This window comes from Lissotriton helveticus, chromosome 3_1 (assembly GCF_964261635.1).
Source record: "Lissotriton helveticus chromosome 3_1, aLisHel1.1, whole genome shotgun sequence".
NCBI classification, from domain to species: domain Eukaryota; kingdom Metazoa; phylum Chordata; class Amphibia; order Caudata; family Salamandridae; genus Lissotriton; species Lissotriton helveticus.
In genome coordinates this window covers 1,164,524,549-1,164,543,243 of record NC_136061.1, presented here as the reverse complement: position 1 = coordinate 1,164,543,243, position 18,695 = coordinate 1,164,524,549, and the positions used below count along the sequence as shown (strand labels likewise).

General features: G+C 40.9%; 1 pseudogene; it reads left to right on the top strand.

Moving 5' to 3' along the window:
* The window catches only part of LOC144824220 (NXPE family member 2-like), an 81,840-nt pseudogene that overhangs the window by 8,271 nt on the left and 54,874 nt on the right, over nucleotides 1-18,695 (top strand).

The window sequence follows — 18,695 nt, the reverse complement described above, 5'->3', positions numbered from 1 at the left end:
GCAGATGGGCGTCCATTACCTCCCTTTTATCAATGGGCAGAGGTGTCACTCCCTTTCTCTTGCTGGTCCGCCCCATTAAGGTATGCAGATTATGCGGGGGAAGGGGGCCTGAGCAGAAGTGACCTCACTTGTTTTCAGGTGTGTTTCACCAGTGTGAACTAATCAGTGCATTTGTTTTTTATCTAAGTAAAATTAAAAAAAACATGTCTCTGTCGGAGACTCTCCCCCTTCTTTTTATAAAACTTCACAGAAGCAGTGTTTTGCGGAAAAGCAATATGCAAATATGGGCCACTTTTTCTAAGCATGCCTGAGCCGATTTTTAATCCCAATCCAACCCTGTGAAACATAGATTAGTCAGACGGTTTATTCATGACGTGGAGTATGACCGAAAAATCTATGAATGAGATAGATTTTTAAAACAAAGATTTAATTGCAGGACTTTTGAGAAATCTTGTAAAATATGAATTCTCTCAGGTGATGTTTAAAGATTTCTTCTTATATTTAATTGGTAGTCATCAGTTCCTCTCAATAAAGTACTGAAAATTAATCTTAAAGTTCATAATGGCACTGAAGTTGGTCATATCATAAAGGTTTTTCAGATTTACAGGTGCTGTCAATGACAGAGGTTACCAAGTTTTTGATTCTTGCAATTTCACTCAATAGATGTTTTGTTTACTCCAAATATGTATTCTTAGGTCCAATATTGGCATGGAAATACCCAAGAACTTCGAATTTGTAGTTGTTCAGGAATGTAATGGTAAGTGTACATGGTTTCTGATCTTGATTCTTTGAATGGAAGTTTCATAGTAGTTATTTAAAATTGTAAGAAAGAGGAGCAACCTTTTCAGCTTCTGTTAAGAGCTTTTACACATGTTTACAAAGTTAAAGTCAATAATTTATTGTTTTTTGTAAAAGATGAGCTTAATTTCATTCCAAGTTGTATCTCTTAGATAATTGAGCTATTTAGCAACTAATACATTTAATATAGTGAACTTATAGTGGGAGATGACACAAAGTTCTTCAGATTTATACTGGCTGTAATTATAAAGGATGTACAAGAAGAAGGGCTTATCTAGAGTTTGGTGTACTGGCTGTCAAACAGCTGCGGTGACATCCCCAGCCCTCGCCATCACTCTAAATCTAGTACTGGCTGCTGGGTGAGCGGCTCCAGGCATCCATGCGGCAGCCACTTTGTGGAAAGAAAAAATAGTAAATAATTAAGTTAGTAGGTCTCGTTTTTGTGACCTATTGGTTTTATCAATGTTTTTGCTGATGCTATGCAACATCCGTAAAAGCCACAGGCTTTTTATCGATGCCGTATAGCATCAGGTGAAAAAAAGGTGTGATGATTCGGCCATGTCACTCCCTAGGCGCGTGCCTGCATGATGATATAGACGCAGGCTTAGTGAATAATGTGAGCAAATTGTATATTTAACAAACCAAGATGGCTGATCCCATGTGGATCAATAAATACAAAATAAGTCATTTTATTAGTGCAAATTGGCTTTGTTGTAGTAGAGAGAGGCCTAGCAGCAAATGGCAGCTATCATGCCATAAAAATCTTTTAAAATAAAATGAATTAAAAAAAATGTAATGAACCATGAGGGATTCAGGAAGCAAGGGAGGACCATGTGGAGGAAAGCCACTGAGAGTGTGCAAGGCCAAGGGACCTATGGCGGTGCTTGAGGCTGGGCAAGAAAACTCCCAAAATAATATTAAAAAAGCAAGGGAGGGGTTGGGAAAGTAGTGGACAACCTTGGGAGGAGGGACGAGGGAGCAACAGGAAGCACATGGGTTGGCAAAGTAGTTCTTTGGGAGGGAAGCTGCACTTAAGAGAGAGAGAGAGAACACCCATGCACTATCATGGGGTGCTGAAAGTGAAATAAAATTATCAGCCCCCTAAGAGTAAGCATGGAAAGGATACACATGAGTAATCAAAAGATGGTAACGAGGTTATGCTCCTGGTTAGGGACAAATGCAAGAAGACTAAATTGATCAATCGAATAAGAAATAAGAAATTGAGTAACAATAAAGCCAATCAATAGTAAGTAATTGATGGGCTCTAAGCCTATTGTAGGCTTTTGGTATGGTCCACAAGAGGCTTTCTTCTAGTGAGAGACATAAAAACAGTGCTAACTGTTCCCATTGTCATGGTGGCATGGAGGCTTGGTTAATATTTCTGTATTCTTACAGGTCAGTCCCGAAAGTGGGATCTGTTCTCACAAAACGGAAAGATAATTTCATATATCTCCTGGAAGTTTTCTCTCATCCAGGAACATTTTTCCAATTTTCCTGCCCAGGATTGCCATGCCTAAATGGCAGAGTCAGAGAGGAATACATCCGGCAAACCTGTTGGAAAGGCCACCCCCTTGATAAGTCTTCACTACATGCCTGTGGGAAAACAGGTTTTTAATTCCAATTTTTCATATTTTAAAAAATATTTTAGTTCAAAAGGGAGCAAGCTTGTATCCTAAGAAACTTGCTGATATCTCCCACCCAGTTTCACGAAAGATCACGTACTTCCCTTTAAAGTTCTACCATGTAGACCTATTATGCAATACTGTGACAAAATAATGCCTAACTCACTAAGGCCATGTTTACTAAGTTCTCACGCAGTGCAGTGTTTCAGCCATAAATGCTGTGCTGCATGAGATGGAGAGAGCAGGAGAGCGTCAAATACATTGAAATGTGACTCTCTCCTCCCATCTCCCGAGGGCTGGGTTGAAATCAGCTGCCTTGCGCCACAGAGACACTGTTGCGCCATGGTGCAAGGGTGTCTCTGTGAGTCTAGCATAGGTTTTGTACTGGAAGGGTACCCTTACAGTACAAAATACCATTTCTTTGTATGTGTGCTGTACAGTGCAGCACATGTTCAAAGTCAGAAAAGGAAGGAGAAATGAAAGCATTACCCCTTCCTTGTGCCTACTTTAAAAGGGTGCAGTTTTCTGATGCCAACTCGTCTACAAAGTTTAGTAAATTAGGTTTAGCATCAGAACCCTTTGGTGGTAGCTTGGGACTGCCCATGCACCACCCAACGTATGCCCCGTGGCGCTAAGTAATACAAAGCAGCTCTGTGTGCTGCTCCGACTCACTTTCACGGTATTTCAAACGGTAAGCAAGTTTAGCACTGGAAAGTAAATTTGAGAAAAGATTTGGTGCCGATTTGCGTTACAACGGTGTAAAATCTTAGTAAATATACCCACAAGCAGAAGTTTGAAAAATGCATGAAAAGACCACCCTAGATTATGCCTGATTAAAATGTATGAACCTGGCTACATTCGAGCTGAAACTATCAAAATGATGATTACTGTACTCTAGTGTCTCCCCATACCAGTATCTGCAGAATCTAAAGACAGGAAAAGCATGTGTTAAACAATCAGGTGACTTGGTTTAATAAAGGCACTAGACCTGCTGCGGTAGCATACTTTATATCCCAGGATCATTTTATGCAGACCTTTTACTAAGCTTACTGTGATAATTGCCAGGGCACTAAATGTGATTAAGTATTGGTAAAGTCAACATGTATGGGTTTAATGTGTTAACACAGTGAGCATTAGCACATTGAAGCGACAGTCACAGAAGGGAGCCCGCAGAAGCGGAAAACAGAGGGCAATAGCTGTAAATAAGACCCTCTAGCAGGTCGGTGCAAACACCTGAGTGGAGGAGAAAGGATACAGCCAAACAGTCAATGGTATTCAGTCAGAGATAAAGTCTCCAGTGGACTGAGCCAACACATGATTGACAAAGGCTCAAGCCAAAGGCTGAACCAGGCTTATCAAAGAACGACAGTGACTGGAGTGGCAGATCGAAAATCTACTCCCTGTATGGTGTTAGCAATAGGTCTGATTCACAGCTGTGCTGTCAGTCAAACCCCAGACCTAAATATACTCCTGTGGTTTCTGGAACATAGTGCCTTAAGGATGCAGAAAACATGGCTCGCCTCCTAATGAGGTTACATGGTAACAGCATTTTATCAGTTTTTACAGTTTGGCAGACTAACAGGCCAAGTGGAATTCTTGTGGCTCCAAGTTTTTTGCTGAGATTTAGGATCCAATTTACAATATCATATCTCATACAATTGGCCTCTCAAAACCTGGGAAGAACCACGCTTAAAAACACAAAAGGTGATGGGAGGAATGCTTGCTGATAGTCCAACCACTAGCAATCACTCAGGTAGCATTTCAACCCACCATTCCTTTGCCCAAAATGCCACCTCAGATTAGACTCCATCAAATTTACATCAGACTCAGCCATTCTCCAATAGAAGCAGTTAAGCATGAACTGCCAAGCCAGGTTCTCTCTGATCATGAACACAAGGAAACGAAAACTGGTTTCGGCCTCGTTGGGCATCTTCGGTCCAGTGCAGTTTTGAATCCTGTGGCACAGTCAGCACTGGACCCTATGGCTGGGCATACCATTGGCCATGCTGGGCATTACATCAAACGATGATGAAAGGGATACTTGCAAATAGTATAACCACTGGAACTCGCCCAGGGTAGCATTGCAAAACATTGTTCTTTTGTCCACCATTGCACCTCGGATTAGACAGAGTAACGGTTCGATATTATTGTCACAACCATTTACAAATCTGGGTATAGTTTCAGAGAAACTTACTTTGTCTGGAATTAAAGAATGCTGATAATAATCCAACATCTTTAATACAGCTCAAGCATAATTTTGTTTAGGTGTGACGAGAGCCTGTCAATTATTTTGTGTTTGCATTACAGTACTTACAAAATCCATTATGAAAAACAAATGCCTTACATTCTCAGATCTAAACATGCATTCAACAAACCTGACCAGCTAAAGATGCTCCAGTCACTGGGGCATTGTTGGAACAGCAAAATGACCATTGGGTGGCTCTGAAGCACATGCAATCCAACCTTGAATTCACCATCGCAAGCTACTGCTATTTCAACACCACACATGATCATCAAGAATGTAGTTTTTTCATTAGATTGAGAGCCAGAGTGGGGCTCTCCGATCTAGTGCGCCTTCTATACTGAGCGTGATAACCATCAGCTTGCAGACCTATAGACGATTGGTAGTGGTAGTAGCTATAGTTTATCATGACAAAACCGGCCTGTGCTAAGAGCCTACTTTTAAAGTTGTCTACTATTCCTCTGCAACTGAGTACTTTACACATCAATGTGGGACATGTATTTTGTATGTGTTTATTGTTCTGTGCATATAGGATGCACATATGGAGCATGTGCCACCCTGCCTTCTTGCTGACACTTCATGCCAAAGACATTTGCTTCGTCAGTAGAGTGGAAAGAGAAACAGGGCAGTACTGCCCAGAAGCACACTTGAGCCTGGAACACAAAACTATTGTCTTCCACTTTCCTATAAAGATTGAGCAGAGACTTCTTGCCAGGGTGTTGAGATTTTTCTACCAGAATCCACCATTTACACACCAGAGGGAACTAAGAAACTCTAATGCTTCAGGGTAGGTGTACTCACTGCCAACTCCCCATGCTTGATTCAGGAACAGAACTTGTGAATGTTTGAAGCCTGGCAGGAGAAGAATCTGCCTTGGATCCTGTCTTGAAGGAAGGATCTGACTAACCACTGAGGATAGGGCACTGGATGTGCACTTGCATGAAGAAGATGCTGCCTGAGGACAATGAATGTGCTGAGGAGGTGGTGAGATGCTATGGGCAGTGTTGACTTGGTTGAACCTGCACCGCTCACGATGATGGGTGAGGTCCAGGAAAGCTGAGTGTGCCTTTAGTGAGTGCTGTTCCATGGAGGTATCAGAGAGTGAGAGGTCTGCCTGAAGGTTGAGACAGTGCTTTGAGAGTCAAACTACTATTGATACCAAGAAGTGTGAAATGCTCCTTATCTTGCAAGCACAGTCAGCAGTTGCACTGGACAGTGCTAAGGAGAAGGTCGTCAGACCTTGTCTAACTCACCTATGGTCTGTTATCATGTTTGCATGTTGGACTTGTGTCTGGGCACAAGAAAAAAATCAAGGAGCAAGACTCAACTGAATAAGAGCTGCTTGACCCACACAGCCAACCGAGTGTAAGCCATCTCCTCTGCCACCGACTGCATTCATGGCCAGCCAGGCCAGGGAGGAGAGCAGGTATTTGACCTGGCACTCTCTGCATGGCCATGCTAGATTTTTTCCTTCCTCTGCTGAACCCGTTTTTGTTGGCTAATAGGACTCTGTGTGTTTACTTCGGCTAACAAATGGGAAAAACTTGTGCTGTCTCCCATAAACATGGGAAAATTGGCAAACACCTAATTGGTACATTTGATTTACTTATGAGTCCTTAGGGATTGGTACTACATGTACCCAGGGCCTATACATTAAATTCTACTAGTGGGCTGCAGCACCTCCTGGGCCACCCACTAAAGTAGCATTGTAAAGAATGTCTCATGCATCCCATTGCAGCCTCTAGTGCAGTTTAAACTGTAATTTCGACCTGGCAAAATCAACCTTTTACCAAGCATAAACATTCCTTTTTAATATTTGTTAGTCACTCCTAAGGTAGGCCCTAAAAGTTCATAGGGCAGGGAGATTGGTGTTTAAAAAGTAGGACATGTGTACTTAACGTTTATATGTCCTGGCAGGAAAAAACTCCTAAAGACGTTTTCCACTGCTGTAAGACTCTGCCATAAACTAACAGTGGGTTACCTTATTACACTTAATTAGTGATAACTTCAGTTTGTGAAAAATAGAGAATGCTTCTTCCACTCAAATGTATTGCATTTGAAATTATTCCTCAATGATGAAGTCGGATTGTAAGCTACTGATGGAGCAGATTTCATCTGCAGTCAGGCATTGTTTTATTTTTGTGCTACAGACAGACTGCATTTAAATTGCCACGCACATTTTGGTGCAAGTTAAAACATGGCACATGAAAAACATGAAAGTGAGGCCTATTCAGTCTGAAATGCTTGTGCTGAATTAACATGTGTTTTTACAGTGTAGAGAAAAGTGGCCTTTTTAGCTTTGAAGATTAATAGAATGTGTTTTTCTCTTCCCAGCCCATCCCATGTATACTAAATTCACTTTATCTGTCTTAAAGGACCTTGACTTGTTGCATATTTTGATAAATATTTTCAGTTAATAACACCTCTTTTTATAATGTGTGTGAATTAACAAATGCACCAAACACTACACAGGGGACTAAATGCTTTTTTGCATGCTTTTTTTTCTCATGCACCTCTACAGGCGTCAAGCACTGATACACATCTCCGAGTATTCTATCTTAACACTCGCTCCATGGTGAAACACCAGCTTGATCTATTCCTTTTGCTCACCACGGATAGACCTGACGTATTGCTACTCACCGAGACCTGGCTCACTCCGGACTCTCATCCTGACATCTTAGCTGCACTACCCCCTGACTATTATATCCTCAATGTCAATCGCCCTCTGAACCGCCCTGGAGGCGGAGTAGCGGCTATTATTCACAAAAAATTCAGATTTCTCACCTCCGCTTCACTCACCCTACCCGGGACAGATAATTTAGTCATCAGTCTGGATACCGGAGGTGGCGCCCTTGCAATTGTACTACTTTATCGTCCCCCCTTGTCGATGCCATCTTTCCCTCTATCCTTGAGTGAACAGGTGGCTGACCTGCTTACGCACAACTCGAGAATCGCCATATTCGGCGATTTCAATTATTGGTACGACAACGACCTTGCAGGGCCTCATGCCACAGAACTCTTTGAAACACTGACCTGCCTGAACCTTACACAACACATCTCCTCACCTACCCACTCCAAAGGCCATATTCTTGATCACGTCTGGACCCACAATCTCGCCTTGTCCCGCCCTAACATTTCTCCCTGCCTCTGGTCAGATCATCACCTGATAGAGGTTACTATTACCATTACAGGGAGCATTAAGGCCCCTACCCTTCCTGGCGGACAATGTCGCAAATGGAACTCTTATGATTCCCAGGGGTTTCTCGACTTTGCAGGTAACACATGTCCCACCATCAACCTAGCATCCGGTATCGACTCTATGGAAGGTGTTATTACCACCTGGCTGCAAGCGGCCAGTGACAAATTTGCCCCTCTCACTAGATTTGCTCACACAAGGTGTGGCAATTCCCATCGCTGGTTCTCTGAGGAACTTAAAATACAAAAATTGCAACTACGCCAGCTTGAACGCAAATGGAGACGGGGTTACTCTACGGAGGACCGTGCTGAGTATGTGAAGGCCCGTTATGAATATAAAAGTGCCATCATTAAAGCTAAGACCTCACATATCTCTGAAAGAATCAACTCAGCCTCTAATAAATCCAAAGAAATCTTTAAAATCATGAATGATTTCTCCTCTGATCAAAGAATCCTCCCCTCCCAGGCTCCAACCCAAGACACTTGCAATGCGCTCAATACTTATTTTATTCAGAAAATCGTTGACATCAAGAACGCCATCTCCCCCCCCACTCCCTTTACTCCCTCAGACTCCTCCCCTCTCAATCCCTATACCTTCACTCAGTTCCCAGCTATTACTCCCAGTGCCCTTACTGAGCTCACAACCCGTATTAAATCAGGTTCTCCCAAGGACTGTTGTCCCCCCCCGGTCCTCAGGGCAGTTTTCTCAGCTCTACCTGACAGCATACTCCCCCTCCTGAACACCTCCCTAAGTACTGGCACGGTCCCCTCTGCGTTTAAACAGGCCATATTGGTTCCCCTCCTAAAAAAAGCCGGAGCCGACCCTGCCAATCCTGCTAATTACAGGCCTATCTCCCTTTTACCCTATTCTTCCAAACTGTTGGAGGCCCATGTGACTACTTGTCTATCGGCATTCATAGCAAGCTCTGACTTCCTGGTACCTAACCAGGCAGGCTTTAGGCCAGCCCATTCTACCGAGGCAGTTATCTTAAAAGTCATCGATACTCTTCGGGGGAATGCTGACAGAGGGTCCCCACAGGCACTTGTCCTTTTGGATCTCTCGGCCGCGTTCGACACGGTGGACCATGACATTCTTCTCCACCGTGTCGGACAAGCAGGCATCCAGGGCCCTGCACAGGATTGGATCAAGTCCTTCCTTTCTGGCAGAGTGCAAACTGTCCATCTAGGCCCCTTCACTGCGACCCAGGTATCCACCACCTGTGGAGTCCCCCAGGGATCCTCCCTTTCACCCCTCCTTTTTAATTTATACCTCCGCCCGCTAATTCATTCACTCAGTAACTGGAACTGCACTGTTCTCAACTACGCAGATGATATGCAGATCATCTTTCCCTTAGACACCCCGGATGCCGCATCTAACTTCCAGGCAGTAATGCTGCACATCCAACAATGGATGATTTCTAACCAGCTTAAATTAAATCCGGAAAAAACGGAACTTATCCTGCCTGGTACCAGCTCAGCACACTGGGGACCTCAATTCTGGCCAGCTGAGCTGGGCACTGCCCCTATTCCGTCGAGTGCAGTAAAAAGCCTAGGTGTCACCATTGACAGGGACCTCACTCTCAAAACCCATGTCGGAGCTATCATCTCTGCTAGCATGTTCCAGCTACGTAAAATCCGAAAGATCTCTCACCTGCTTTCCCACGAGGCCTTGGTTCAAATCGTCATTTCCCTCGTCCTTTCCCGCCTCGACTTCTCCAACTCCCTCTTCTGGGGCCTATCCAGGTCCCTGCTGCACCGCCTCCAGATGGTGCAGAACCAGGCAGCAAGACTCATTTGTAAAGTCCCCAAATGGCAATCGGCTAGACCCCTCCTGGCCAAGCTGCACTGGCTGCCCATCGAACAAAGGGCTGCCTTCAAAATTGGATGCCTAATCTATAAAGCCCGGCATACCAAATGCCCGGCCTTTCTGAAATCCCTCATTAACCCACACTGCCCCATTCGCAATCTCCGCTCTGCCCATCTCCACCTTCTCACCGTTCCAGCGATCAAGTTAAAAAAACAGGGTGGTCGGAGATTTAGTTTCCTGGCACCCAAGCTGTGGAACTCCATTCCCCTACACATCAAAACCTCTGACACCTTGCTGAGCTTTAGAAAGAGCCTAAAGACCTGGCTCTTCTCGAACTCCCATTAGCTCTCAGTTCTACCTCAATTCCAACCTCAGCGCCAGGAAACCTCCGGTGTCAGTGCGCTCTATAAATTCAGCCTAACATTAACATTAACATTAACAATGTTATCTAAAACACTAATGCATCTTGCTGTGTGCGCTGTATTAACTGTGTGTGTGCTTTTAAATTTTACACTAAATGCATGAAAATGCTATGTTGCACATTTATTTTGCATGTTGTCATAAATAATAGAAAGCTGCTTTTCACTAATAGCTTGGCTAGGTAAACATTTATAAGGGGTATTAGTATGAGGGAGGGAAACCTAATGGGCTGATTTACATGAAATTAATATTATCTTTGTGTTTGTTTTATTTTTGGGGCCTACACAAAACATGGCTGCCTGTGAATCCATCAAGGCTATGGCTTGCAATTTAATGAGAAGGGAGCATGCGCAGACTGTGGCAGCTTTCCTCATGACAAGAAGTGAAGGACATCTTCAACTGTACATTCTTGAGATTCTGCCAATGTACCAGTGTTAGTTAAAAGTGCCCATCTGACTACGCTGTGAAAGGAAGGAAGGAGAATTAGAATGAAACATTTTTCCTAGTAAATGTTGCAAATGTTTATAAATGTAGTTATTCATGTATGCTTTTTTTTGTTAAAACTGGTAAAGTCAGGATTTTAGAATGAGTCAGGGTATTGAGAACTCATGCCATCATGACTGACCAATCACGTACAGGTTTTCCTGAAAGATGCTACATCTTTGTGTAGACTGCCAAGGTTTAGAGTATAAATACTGTCCTCTCTGGATGGGGGCTGGCTTTTTCAGCTCAGCTGGCTTCTTGCTCATTTTGGCTTAGGCTTTGCTTCATTCTATGGGTTAGGAACGAGATCGTCACGGGTGCAGCCTTGGGCGTCCGAGGAGAGTCAGGGGGAGGTTTCTTGCTTCCACGTCATATCTTGGAACATCAGGCCACATTCCTTTGAGGTCTGGAGAAGGGCGGGCTGTCTCCCTCCTTTTTGCTCTTTAGACACAGAGATGCACATGAGCAGCAACAGATAGAAAGGCTCTATAGATTTAGATGCTAAACTTTAAGTTTATGCTATGACTAATAATTAGGTCTGAAAAGATTTATTTGACTTATGCATTTATTTCTCTTAATGGGAGATTTTTGCCAACTATTTAATTATTGATTAGCTTTGCAAGACTATTTTTCTTAGAAACCCTTTAAGAATTTTGACCGATATTTTGCGCCACATTTTCATAACTACATGTAATGCTTATATGCAGACTGTAATGTGTTCTGTATTATTGATATTTTTCCTGTTTTCCAAATTATGTAACCTGATTGATATTTTACTAATGAATAAAGGGTCAGAGAAAAATTAACTTTTGACTAGAAAATAAAACCCTTTAAATATTTAACAACTCTCTTTATTGGCTTACAATAATAATTGTATTTTGACTGTTCATCTTTATTTAAAATCTCCTGAAGGTAATACATGGTGTGAAGGGCCCAACACCTTTTGAGCGGTAAATTAGAGGTAGCATGAGGGTTTTACTTTGAGAAATTACCAGAAGAAATTACCGCTCCATCAGTTTTTGGTAAGCAGAGGATGGTCATTATTGATTAGTTTGGTGATTAATGATTATTGATTTCACCATCAACTATTCAACTAATGGATCATTGACCTTAGGAGGAAAGTAAAATAATTGCCCAAGTTAGATAAATGTCCAAGTCCTGATTCCTGACTCCAATGCTCAGAACCTGAAGACTGGCAAAGCAGTACTGGCAGGTGATGCAAGAAGTGGTGTGAGTATCAATAGGGTTGTGAAATGTTGTTAATATGCTAGCATGTATCTTTGAAGTGTTGAAAATATTACGTTTTTTTTACTGTTGGTGACATTTTGCTCATTTTGAATTGATGGTGTTATTGATTATATTGGTAATTTCATAGGACATACTTTTTTGGTTATTGATTACATGTTTTAACTCTTCATGTTAAGTTAGTGTCTTGTTCTATGTTGTCTGGAACACGCAGGTATGCACACCTGTGGAATCCCGGGAAGGAATAGCGGGTGGTAAATGGAAGCCACACTGCACTGAGGTTACTCGTCTGTTGGAATAACACTGAGAAGCTAGGTAGGGCTGGCAGTGTTAAATTAGGGACTATTTTCTGTGTGACTGATTGATAGCAAAGAGTTTGCTGGTGAAACTTTGGTCTGATATCACCTAGAAAGGGTCACACCGAAGGAGTAGCAGGTTCTTCTGAGCTTGATTGACAGCAAAAGGGTTCGCTGGTGAAACTTTGGCCTAAGATATATCCTGAAGGATAAGTCCAAAGGAGTAGTAGGTTCTTCTGAGCTTGTGTGAAAGGTAAGCGGAAGGGATTTACCTGTAGTGTTTGAAGAGTAAACGGAAAGTCTTACTTTGTGAAGGGTAAGCGGAATGTGTTACTCGCAGTGAATATAAATCTATCCTTTATTTAGCACAACAGACAGAGTAGCGAATGTATTTATGTTGTTACTAACAGAGTTATTGTTTAAGAGAAATATTGCAGTAAGATTTTGTGGAGGGTCAGTGGTAGGAGTAAAACTGACTGAAATTGAGACTGACAGCTTTGGAGAAAAGAAATTGCATTGAACTATTGCAAAAATGAAAATGTTTGAAGGTTTAAAGAAGCTGTTAGGAGGTAAAGTGAAAAATTTGTTTTTTATTGGTGATGCTCCTGAAGGAACACCTGTGCATTTTATGTCTACCAATTTGGGACAAAATACATGTATGTGGGTTCACCAATGGTGCAAGATTACTGAAAAAGAAGGTGCTTTGAGGTTTCCAAAAGATGGTACTTTTGAATTGCAAATTATTGACAAATTAAGGGAAGTGTTATGTGAAAGAAAGACACCATCTAAAGCTGCACAATTTGAGGCCTTAAGCCTGTGGGTTAAGACAGCAAGAGAGAAAGCAAGTGAGGATAAAAAGGTAAAGCACCAGATGCAGGAGAAGGGAATTAGTGATGATAAAGAGATTCAAATAAATAATGATTCAGGGGATGAAATAATGGATGCATTGTTAACTGAGTGTCCATCACTTTATGTGGTTCCCATGAAAAATACTGAAAATAGTGCACCAGTAAATACTAAAGGGGCTACTGCTTCTGTTGAACAGAGAAAAACACAGATTGAGAAAACTGTGCAAACATTTTATATTGACCCACTACCTGTTGATTCAGTACTGACAGTGATACCTCCAGGTATTACTGCTTCAAATGTGCTTGATTCAGTTCAAGAATTACAAACTGCAGATGCACAGATAATGCCTAGAAAAATTATGACTGTCCCAATTAATATGGTCCCTACTGAAAAGTTCAAAGAGCTGCAGAATCAGTGATTAAGGCAGGGTTTATTTCAGAAACTCAGAATACACAGATTATTGAACAGAAATTACCCCAAGCACTAAAAGGTGAGGGAAAAATGGTATTTACAACATCTGCAGTCCAGGATAATATAAATGTAATTGAAAATGGGATTTTTCAAACCTGCTCTGAGGAAGCAGCAGTAATTAAAAAGATAGAGAACATGGAAGAACATATTAACACAGGCCCTGAAAAAGAGAGACAGCTTAGTGTTTTAAATTCAACATGTGAACATGGGGAAAATAACAGTCCTTGCTGTTTAAATAATGAAAATGTGAACCAGTGTCAGGAAAAAGAATTAATTTCCCTGAGTAAGGAAATAGCTGCATGTGCATTAACTACACATAATGGACTGACAAATTTGGTTCAAAAATATGAAACTGATGTTTCAGGAAGTTTTCTATTTCAGAAAGGTTTCAGGGTACACATGGATAATGAGGCAAATGAGAAAATGTGTTCTTCAGGAATGCATTTGCACATTGCAGAAATAAAATATGGTTTTAAATGCAATGAGCTTGAGAAATTAGGAGACAAGTGGGCAAGAAAACATGAGAAGAAAAAGAAACCACCAGACCTAGCAAGGAAAATGGATAAGGAAAAGAAGCCACCAGACCTAGTTGAGAAAAATAATAAGCAGAATGAGGGAGAAGCTTTTGCTTACTCATTGAGAGAAAAGGTGGGAGAAATGTATGTGCATATGCCACAGGATAAAAGTGAACTTGCAGCATTTCTGAACACAATCCCACAATTGAGAGACACATTTATGCTGTGGTACCCACAAGTTGATGGATTTGATGACATATTGAAAGAGTTGTGCATTAATTTTGAAATGTTCTTTTATATTGCCTTGCTGACTAAATTGTGGTTTGAATCTAAAGTTGTTGTTCAAGGGCCAGGTGAGGAGACAGTGAAAAGGGTTTGCATGAATGCACCATCATTTTCTGTTGTTATGGAGGAAAATATAGCAGTGATTTATTTCCTAAAGGGCAGAGTGCTAGCAAATGATGTTGATTGGGTACAGATTAAAAGAACACAGGATGGAAGTAAAGGTGTTTTGGTTAGTGCAAATTCAGGTATGGATGTTGTACTGCTGGAAAATGTGTCCTTTTGCCATCTTTATAAAAGATTTGAGCATTGGAAGAAGAAAAATAAATTTAAACATGATGCACAAAAACATGGAGAATTGCAGATGCAAATTATGCCAGCTAAGCAAATGCAAATGTCAGTTCAGAAACAGGTACCAATGGCAGGAATGTTTCAAGCACAGATGGCCCCACAAAATATGGAAAATGCTAAAGTTAATTTAAATAAGGTGTCCAGAGCAAATGTGAATTATTTCCAGAGACAAAAACAGATCCCAGTCCAACAGGTTACTGTGTTTGAAAATGAGAGTTTTAACCATCACAATTCTGAATTTACCAAGTCCATTGTGAAGACAGTGGAAGGTCCAGATTTAGTTGCAGGAGTTTTAAACAGAGAAATTACAAACCCAGTTTTAAAAGAATGTGGACCAAAATTAGGCCCATTTGAGAAAAATTGCAAAACTGTTGTCTGTGACTCAGGCCTAGCAGCAAAACAATTGTTTTGCAAATTAAGCAGCACAGATTACTGTACACCAGATAATGTTATTTTTCAGATTCCTGATGAGGATGTACATTTTAAAATGGCCCAACAAGAGACAGCTGTAGCATTATTTTCAGAAAAGACAGTTGAAAAATTACCTTCTGCTTTGGAAAAAATAATAAACACAGAAATAAGAGAGTTCACAGAGAAGGATGCCAGATTAATAAAATGTGCAGAACATGTCTTATTAAAATTTGAACCAGAGGACATGTATTCAGGAACACAATCAGTTGCAGGAATGTTACCAATAAAAGGATTTTTGATGGAATTGATTAGAAATTTGTGTAACTTTCTGATCACAGGTTCGCAGAAAATAAATGAAAAGAACAGAATAGTGCAGGAGATTAAAAGCCTATTTTTTCCATGTTGTCCTGTGGTACCGAATCCAGCCAATATATTTTTTCACATTCCATGTGGTGAAGAATGGCTTATTTTTATTGATTTTTGCCAAGTTCATGTTACAGTGCCATTGCATGAGAATAGTCAGAAGTACTGTCAAAAAGAAGATGAATGTCTGGGACACAAAATTGGAAAGGGAGGTAGAAAGGTGTCACCAGAGAAGGTGGAAATAATTTCCAAGATGAATACACCTCAAATTCAGAAAGAAGTCAGGACATTTTTGGGAATGGTTAGCTGCTGTAGAGAGTGGTTACTAAACCTTTCCCTAGTGGCTAAGCCTTTACTGAGGCTGACACACAAGGGTGTGTCTGATCCGCTTCCATTGGACAACAATTGCACAAAAGCATTCCTAGAGTTGAAAGAGAAAAAAATTTCGCGCCCCAGCACTAGGAATGAAGGTTTATTTAAAAGAAAATACACTAATTTGCAGTGAGAGGGAGGGCTGCGCTCTCTCATTGCCTATTGAAAAAGATGACTGTGTTCAAAGGTCTGTGATGTATTGCCCAATGTCCTTTGACCCTAGCTTCACAGAAATGTCAGCAAATGAATTGGATTATGATGAAACTGAATATGAGTGTCTAAATATCATGAAAATATGCATAAAGTCAAATTCAGACTTTAAGGATGAATGTCTGAGTCAGCCCAACAATGTCCATTTTGTAGATGGCCCATGTTTGAAAGGTGACACATTAAAAGCAGCACATGCTGTGCTTCTTATACATTATGTTGTCAAAGCTTCATGGCTTTTAGTAATTACCCCAGCCCAAAATTCGAAATTGATTGCCCTTACCATAACATGCAGTATATCTGCTCAAATGAGAGTCACTGTTGTCATGGGAGAGAGAAATGCTAATTCAGTTGCACAAATTTGTGTTCTGTTAGCATATACATTCGATGGAATCTTCACAGTTGAATTAAAAGAGGCTCAAGAAAATGTTTTTAAAGCAGCACAACAGGGTTGTATCAGAACTGTTTTTGAGAAAAATGACAGTTGCAAAGTGGCAAATGTGTTATTGCAAAGACTGATGCCCAGGTATAGATTGCCCGTTTCTCTGAAATCAGATCATAATGTGGGCTTAAAGATAATGAGTGCAGAACAACAGAATGGACAAGGAATGGATTGTAGCTATCTGCCTGAAGTGTCAAGCATAATAAAGCAACACAATGGCAGCACTGAGTTACCTTTTGTAAAAGACTGTTTTTCAGCATCACCAAAGTGGCTTGAAAAAGCATATGCAAATGCACTTGTGGAAAACACTGATGAGAACACTAGCCATTGCTGTGTAGGTCTGGTTGATGTACAGTGTGCAGTTTCTCACCAGATTTCAGCTGCTACACAAGATCTGCATAATGGATGGTGCAACGGCTTTGGTCTGAGAGATGCGGTTGTGAAACATCTGAATCTGATCAAAGTGAAAATAAGAGTGAAAGGCCTTGGTTGAAAAAGTGCAAAGGATTGATGGTGCTCTGTCAGAGTTTCTCAGCACCTAAGTAGTCTAATTTGCATGGAAAAAGTACAGAATGCCACACTGTATGAGCCATTCTGATGGCAAGCTGATGACAAAGAGCAAAGAAATGCTGAAACTGTCCTGTTGAATTCTCCTTTTTTTTTATTTTAGTTACTTGTTTTAAAGAAGACTAACTGTTCCAAGAAGCTATTCACAGATCTCTGCACTAAAACATTTGAGCTTGGCTATATATGATCTGATTACAGACCAAACTTGTGTTTGCCTTAGAAATAGAAGTAACATTGTTGTATGCTCAGCTTTTGCAATAAGAAATGTCACTAGTGAAATTAAATATGTGTGATGAATTATAAATCGTTATTATGATTTGAATCATCAGAAGGGTGGATTGATGGAGCAGATTTCATCTGCAGTCAGGCATTGTTTTATTTTTGTGCTACAGACAGACTGCATTTAAATTGCCACGCACATTTTGGTGCAAGTTAAAACATGGCACATGAAAAACATGAAAGTGAGGCCTATTCAGTCTGAAATGCTTGTGCTGAATTAACATGTGTTATTACAGTGTAGAGAAAAGTGGCCTTTTTTAGCTTTGAAGATTAATAGAATGTGTTTTTCTCTTCCCAGCCCATCCCATGTATACTAAATTCACTATTTCTGCCTTAAAGGACTTTGACTTGTTGCATATTTTGATAAATATTTTCAGTTAATAACACCTCTTTTTATAATGTGTGTGAATTAACAAATGCACCAAACACTACACAGGGGACTAAATGCTTTTTTGCATGAAATGTTATCTAAAACACTAATGCATGTTGCTGTGTGCGCTGTATTAACTGTGTGTGTGCTTTTAAATTTTACACTAAATGCATGAAAATGCTATGTTGCACATTTATTTTGCATGTTGTCATAAATAATAGAAAGCTGCTTTTCACTAATAGCTTGGCTAGGTAAACATTTATAAGGGGTATTAGTATGAGGGAGGGAAACCTAATGGGCTGATTTACATGAAATTAATATTATCTTTGTGTTTGTTTTATTTTTGGGGCCTACACAAAACATGGCTGCCTGTGAATCCATCAAGGCTATGGCTTGCAATTTAAGGAGAAGGGAGCATGCACAGACTGTGGCAGCTTTCCTCATGACAAGAAGTGAAGGACATCTTCAACTGTACATTCTTGAGATTCTGCCAATGTACCAGTGTTAGTTAAAACTGCCCATCTGACTACTCTGTGGAAGGAAGTAAGGAAGGAGAATTAGAATGAAACATTTTTCCTAGTAAATGTTGCAAATGTTTATAAATGTAGTTATTCATGTATGCTTTTTTTTGTTAAAACTGGTAAAGTCAGGATTTTAGAATGAGTCAGGGTATTGAGAACTCATGCCATCATGACTGACCAATCACGTACAGGTTTTCCTGAAAGATGCTACATCTTTGTGTAGACTGCCAAGGTTTAGAGTATAAATACTGTCCTCTCTGGATGGGGGCTGGCTTTTTCAGCTCAGCTGGCTTCTTGCTCATTTTGCTTAGGCTTTGCTTCATTCTATGGGTTAGGAACGGGATCGTCACGGGTGCAGCCTTGGGCGTCCGAGGAGAGTTAGGGGGAGGTTTCTTGCTTCCACATCATATCTTGGCACATCAGGCACATTCCTTTGAGGTCTGGAGAAGGGCGGGCTGTCTCCCTCCTTTTTGCTCTTTAGACACAGAGATGCACGTGAGCAGCAACAGATAGAAAGGCTCTATAGATTTAGATGCTAAACTTTAAGTTTATGCTATGACTAATAATTAGGTCTGAAATGATTTATT